Here is a 7,169-nt window from a genome sequence, read left to right as displayed (position 1 = left end):
AAAAATAGGATATTTCAACTGATTGCTTTCATAATAATTCAGGAATTTGACATTTTTAAATAGCTGCACACAGATGTCTACTGAAAGATAAATGTATGACCTCTTTGAAAAAATATTGCTGATATCAACATTGCAGAGCTATGTCAGAAGTAAGAAGAGTTACTTTCACTTATAGTATAAATTCCTTTCATAAAGGAACACTACAGAATGAAGCACAGTCAGTTTCACACACAGACACATACAAAGGTCCCAGCACAATAACCACTCAAAAATTATCATTGTCAGCTATCATTGCCATTTCAGGTTTGGCTTTCTTTCAATAACAAAACCATATTTAACATAAAGCTTCAAGCCTACTTTAAAAAAATACAACATATGTTATTAGAAACAGCAATTTGCATGGCATATTTCACTCCTATGCAGCAAGTTCTAAAAGATGACTATGCTTAAAGTCACTATTCAATTTATAATGCTTTTGTAATAAAAAAGTTTTACAATTCAAAGTAATGTTTTTTTTTTTTTTTCTCTTCTGTTCTCTGAAGTAACTAACAAGAAACAGCATTCTTAAGAGACTGAACCCTTTTGGGGAACAGAGATGCCAAACACAGATACAAAAAAGAATATAAACTCTAAATTCACTTAAAAAAAAAAAAAAAGACAACCCTGAAGCTCTTGTAGATACCCTAATGTAGTAACATAAGAAATGGACATCACTGAAACAAAGAATGAAAAAACAATCAGGAAAGAAGATCTAGCCACAGGGCTTTGTTTTCCTGCAGATGAGAAGCAGTGTGCTACAGTCCCTATAGAAGTACAGCAATTGCTGTGTTGGGAACATCCAGCCCATCCATTCTAGAGCCCAGACAACTGAGTACATGTTACACAATCTAACTCTTCCCAGCAGCATTAGCCTGGACTCTTTCTGGAGTACTGCCTCTCAGTCACTTTCAGCATTGCACTGAGGTTACTTGCCATAGCATGCTGTTTTTATGTAAGCCCTGGTGATCGAGGAACAAACCTTCCCACAAATCACTGCTAGTAAAGATAAGATCAATGAGAATGCAGAACAACTGCTTGCATCGTGGCAGAGCTAAACTAGATAGTGCCATTCAGTGAAATTACTTCTGAGGAAGGGCAGACAGAGTAAGGGCTGTAGCCACATTGTCAGGCGGGCTGGGAACATGACCAGAGCACTGCATAACCTCCTTTTGTCAAGCTTATCATGCACCTATCTGTTAATAAATAACAATGGTTGTTACTATTTGGCCTTAACAGGCTTTCTCAGTTTTAAAATGAGATTGCATTCTTTTTAAATAGGGTCTTGCTGCAATGCAAAACGGGCATTTCATTATTAATTTATTTTTCAAGGCTATATGGATTTCCTATTGCAAATGCTGAAGTGATGATTTGAAGATTTTTTTAAAGTTTTCATTTTCAGTAGCAAACTTTGTTCATTTAGTTCCTGATAGGTAAACTTGACTGCTCAAGAAAAAACATTTTACTTTCCTTCCCAGTACTAATATTCTACTACTGATTCTGTCAGCTCACAAAGTGAGCAAAGAAAGCTACTGGCCTGTGATTTGCAAAGTCCCTTGCCTGCCATAAGTTGTGCAGCTGCAAGCACTGCCTTCCTGCAGGCTCTGTCCCTCATTTGTGAAGCAGAGATAATAGGTACTCCTTGCTTGCTGCACAATAGCTATGAGAAGTCAAACACAATAAACCCTCAGGAACACTGTGGTCATAAGAGGAATAAAGCAGCAAAGGTGAAAAGTCAGGACATATTTATTCTCCTGCAGAGCACTGCTCTCAGGACAGCAAGGCAAACAGGCAAACAACCCTGGTGTAACAACAGGTAGGGTTGCAAGTAACATGCATCTGGCCTGTTGCTTTTAACTGGTATTGTTTCTGTTGCTAGCTCTGTAGAACACTGTGATCAAAAAATTATTGGTTCCTTGGTTGCCAACTATTTTTCTTTTATTAGTAATACCGACCTTTGTTTATTCTTCTTCCTCCCATGGGAAATTTCAACACATCTCCAGAAAAGTTGTCATATGACTCTCAGTTATAATGGGTTCCCTCCCTTTCTTCCCAGGCAAGGCTCTCTCTTTCCTTTTTTTTTTCTCTCTATATTTGAAGAGAGGAAGACCAAGTCAAATCTCCAATGTGTTCACATTCATGTGATCTGAACAAAATTAACAGATCAGCAGTTCTCACACCTTTGCCTAGGAGACGTACAGCTGAAGAGAATTCATCTCAGACACTGTTCCATTTGAACTGTTTAACATTTATTCTGACATTAGCAAGAGACCATGAAGAAAATTAGAGTACATATATGTATATAGCATATGTTCATTTTTGTGGGGTTTTTTCCTTCCCTTAATGCAGTGTGTTTTCAGGGATTTTGCATTCTTCATTTCTTGGCTCTTTTGCTCTTAATTTCCTATTTGTTCTCCCACCAAGCTCTTTTCTTTCTCACCCATGCATTTTACTATCTGCCCCCAATATTGCTCACTCACAGTCTATATCTTGGTGTGGTTTTGTTGGCTTCAGTTACCCCTCCACCCCCCACCACACACCTAATCATCCTCTATGTGGTTGATTTTGCCTTCTTATCATGAACTACTACCCTTTGTCCTAGAAAATCCTTTTCTTTCACTAGGTCATCATGTACTTCTGTCATTCTCATTTGCAGCCCCCAGCTCCACTACTGGCAGCTCCTGCTGATGACAGATGTCTCACAATCAACTGCAAGCCTGCTCTTGGCTCCAAGCCTGAGGGAAGCTCCAGACTTTTGTTCACATTTTCTCTTTGCAGCAGCACTTTTATACAGATGCAGCAAAGTCACCTTTGCAGCAAAGCTTCCTGAAGTACAGCTTCTTAGAGAATTCCAGGTCTCTCTGCACCACCAAGACTGAATACCTGTAGAAACAGCCTGAGAAAAAATTGCAGACAATGCTATCCAGCAGGGTGAGTAAGCATGGATGGCATTTTGCCCTGGAAGTCTTGTTTTGAGCAGTCAGAGCATGTCGGTGCATTATTTCATTGCCTAATATACACAGCAGGAGCTCCAGAATTGAGTGTGCATATGAACCTTCATCATACCAATCCTAGGCTGCATACATCCTCCCCCAGCATCTAGTGCAATACTTTCATCTCTCCCCATGACTCCTGTGCCATTCAGCCTCAGTATTATCTTCCTCTACTCATTTCTTCTACTTACCTTTGGCAAGCCATAAAGAATACATAATTGTCCAACATGGAGCTAAATTAGGAGAGTCTAGGATGTGCTAAGTCATCAAGCAACTAGCAGGAATGTCTATACACTCAGCTTAACTAGATATTCCAATGCTATACACATTTAGATTGGCCTGGGGCCTATCTCTCAGGTGCTGGCAGCCAAATATCACAGTCTTGTAGCCTGCAAAAAATGTCTTAAGGGGCTACATCTGTACAAATCCAATATATAAAGTAATTGTATCAACTTTCAGTCTTTTTTCCCCATGTGCTCCCAAGCAAAGAAACCAACACCAAAGGACTTGCTAACTCAGCTCTACATGATGTTACCACATTGGCAAGTAGCACTTTGCAATAAAAAACCTGTGAACTACGACAGTGGCAGCTGAGAACTGCATGCCCACGTGACTTGCTTTTGGCAAGAGCTTTACTTTCCACTAGCTCCAGACTAGTCCTACAGACTGCAACCCCAATAGAAGAGAGCTCTAGAACACATCATCAGATATCACAGAAACTCAGAACAGTTCAGGCTGAAAAGGACCTTTGGAGGCCACCTTGTCCAGTCTGTCCTGTTCAAGCAGGACCACGTACAGCAGGTTGCCCAGGACCATGCCCAGAATATCTCCAAGTATGAATGCTCTAAATCCTTCTGGGACAACCTTTGCTGGGTCACCCTCACAGTAAAATGTGCTTATGTTCAAACAGAACATACCATATTTCAGGTTTTTTTTAGACTTAGTCTTATCCAAAAATAACCCAATCCAAATGAAATCAAACTGATGTTTAAGAGATTTGCTTCAACAGCAAAACCAAGATTTTACTCTAGCTGAAATGCTATTGTATTTTTGTTCACCATTTCATCTACACAATCATGTTCTACCACTCTTATTCACAACCAGCAATACCTTCCTTTAAAAAGCGATGTTTAACATAGTATTTCTTCAAATGTCTTAATATTGTATGGGCATTTTGTCTTCCCTTACCTGCTTCCTCGTCTAAAAAAAAATAGGACACAAAGCAAAATACAGAGAACTGACCAAATGCAAATATACTACCACACTACACATTGCAATGATTTAAACAATAGAAGCATATGTTTCATCCATTCAAAATGCAGGTAAGAGATAAAGAAATGTGCTTTCCATTCCACATTTACTTTGTTTCCCACATTACCAAGATTATATCCCGAGACTTCTTAAAGCCACAATTAGCATCTGTGATAGAAATGTGAAAACAACTTTACCAAACTTGTATGTCAACACAAAACACTGTCAATGACCAGAAACCACACAGACATTGAATGCCAGGTATCTCTGGAATAGTACATCTGGGCAGTAGATACTCCATGCATTTAGGAGCTGATTTTGTTCTAACACAGTGCCATCTTAGACCCAAATGAACCAAACCCATTGTGAAATCAGTGCCCAGCTGGGCTGACAGATGATGAAAAAGACTGTGTAGAGACACTACAGAGTGTGCAGCTGTGTGCAGTGTGGCAGGACACCATCTAAATAGTGGGTTGGATGCTATGCATGCTGAGGGTGCCCAGTGACCTGAGCTTTGCAAATCACCAAGATAGCCCTTTTCCAGTACTTCTGAGGTCACAGCTATGGTTACAGCTCTGTGGTAGATCATCAGCAGGGGCAAGTCAGCCAGATCCCTCATGAAAATACTATTCAGTTTGACCTGCATAATTGCTATAACTATAGTTTAAAAAATATGCAATAATCTGCAAACAACTACTACTGATAGAATTTAGGAATAAAACATAAGGAAGAATACTAGAGGAAAATAACACATGCACAGTATTTTTGGCCTTCCAAAAAGAGTGAAGAGACACACAAATGAAAACCCCCAGAAGAATAGACTTCAAAATGTCTCTCCTCCTTAGTATTTTATTACTCTTCAGATCATTAAGAAAGACATCTACATGTACAGAGTCTCAGCTTTTGTCATCCTAGTGAGATTTTTCTCAAAAAGTTCAAAAGTAAAATTTCTGTTAAAACAAAACTCTACAATAAAATTGCATCATGCCCCGAAACTTTATTCCTTCAACCTTTAACCTAACAAGTCAGGGAAATTAATTAACAAATCAACTTGCAAAACAAAGCACTACTTTTGTGAATACAGGAGGCAGAAACTGGCACTCAGAGGACTTCCTGCTAAACTGGCTTGCTCATGTCTTATATTTTTTAACTAAGCATAACTGTTATTTTCTGCCCACTCTAATACATACAAGTTTTAAAGTTCATCAATTTGCATGTTGAGTAGAAGAAAAAAAAAAAAAGGTTTAATCTGGCCTTTTTTTGATAAAATTTCAACAGAATAGTTGTAAATATTAAATAATGCTTCAGGGTCAATTCCCATTAATTGTGGTAACATTGACTTAATTTTGAAGTGTAGGTAGGATGTTTTTCTGTACCTGTAACCCTATTTTTATCATAAACAAGTTGCTTCTTGACTACTGGGAGAAAAAAAAAAGTAAACACTCCCAGTCATTTTCATACAAAAAGTGGTACTACTAGAGATATTAGTGTGTTTAAAGAAATAAAATAAATAAGCAGGAAAAACAAAACAGGAAAAATCATGGTTACAGATAAAATATGAAAAACATTCTGGATATAAAAATTTCACAGCCAGTATTTAATCCAAATACTTTTTTCAGAATTAAACATAATTTAGGAACTCATCAAATACACATGCTAACTAGGAGATACCAAGCCGAGAGGAAGTGCTGTACAAGGAGGCGTGGCTGTCGCCGTGTTAAAGCTGAAGTGTCTGAGTCAGCACCACAAAGGTGGCATCTTCATCTCTTCAGGAGCCAAAAACTGGGAGTCCTCTCCTGAAGGCAGTGCCTACGGTAGTCTTTGAAGAACAGAACACACTCAGTCCTTTTGAAACACAGCTGCCGTGGGAGGGGAAATGTTATACAACACCTAAGCAGTTACAGCACCTGCCAAGTTTTGTGATCCAGCTCTCAGGTTAGCCCCGTCTCTTTTCTCATGATTATGGAACAAAATTTAAAACCAGTCTGTTGAAAAGACTTAAATCCAGAGCAACTTGCTCGCCCGCTTCCAGAGTGCCACTGACATTAGGTTACAACATGTTGCCTCCTGCCTCTGAACATTCATTTTCTGTTTTGTGAAATCTGTGAGGACACAGAGGGGAACTTTGCCCCTAGCTCCCTTCTCACCTTCCTCAAGCCTAGACATTAGGCTGGTGATTAACATACGGTCATGGGAAGGAAGAGACACTGATATGAATGAGGACACACCTGAATCCCATTTTCCTGCTTGTCCAACAAGTCTAACCACTATGTTAACCACTGAATCATCAGCAACCTGGTTTTGAATAACAGTGTTCATTGCTACTCTGGTTTGTTTTGTTCGTGGTTTTTGGGGTTTTTTAAAAGGCATTATCCCAGTACTCACATTAGATCAGTCCCTAATGAGGCTTAGATGACACCTCAACTCATTGCTGATTGGCTTAAATCCCTAGTCACACATACCAGAACTATAATTGCTATGAAATCCTTCAGATAAATAAGAGCATGCCTAAAGAGTTAAAGTAACTCTATGATTATGCAGCTGCTCAGGAAGGTTGGTTGAACTTCTTTTATTGCCAAACTTCAGTGGACCAAGCCATAGGTCAATATATATTTCTTATATGTGGCCTTAAATGTGCATACTTCACATGGTATTAATGATATTGGAAAAAAAATACTGAGAAAACGGTGCATTACTATGAATTGCTATGGTTTGCAGATCAGGGTCTCAAGTTGTGATCAGAACTTATGTTCACCACTTCTAATAGCATTCAAGAGCTTTTGTTTAGGACCTAAATAGATCAGGAACTGCAAACAAAGCATGCAAATGAACATTCCTTTCCATTCTTCCTTTCCCTTCTTCAATGTAGACAGAAAAAAAAACAGTCCA

The sequence above is a fragment of the Lonchura striata genome, chromosome 2 (assembly GCF_046129695.1).
Source record: "Lonchura striata isolate bLonStr1 chromosome 2, bLonStr1.mat, whole genome shotgun sequence".
Classification (NCBI taxonomy): Eukaryota; Metazoa; Chordata; class Aves; order Passeriformes; family Estrildidae; genus Lonchura; species Lonchura striata.
Note: the sequence above shows the minus strand (reverse complement) of the source record.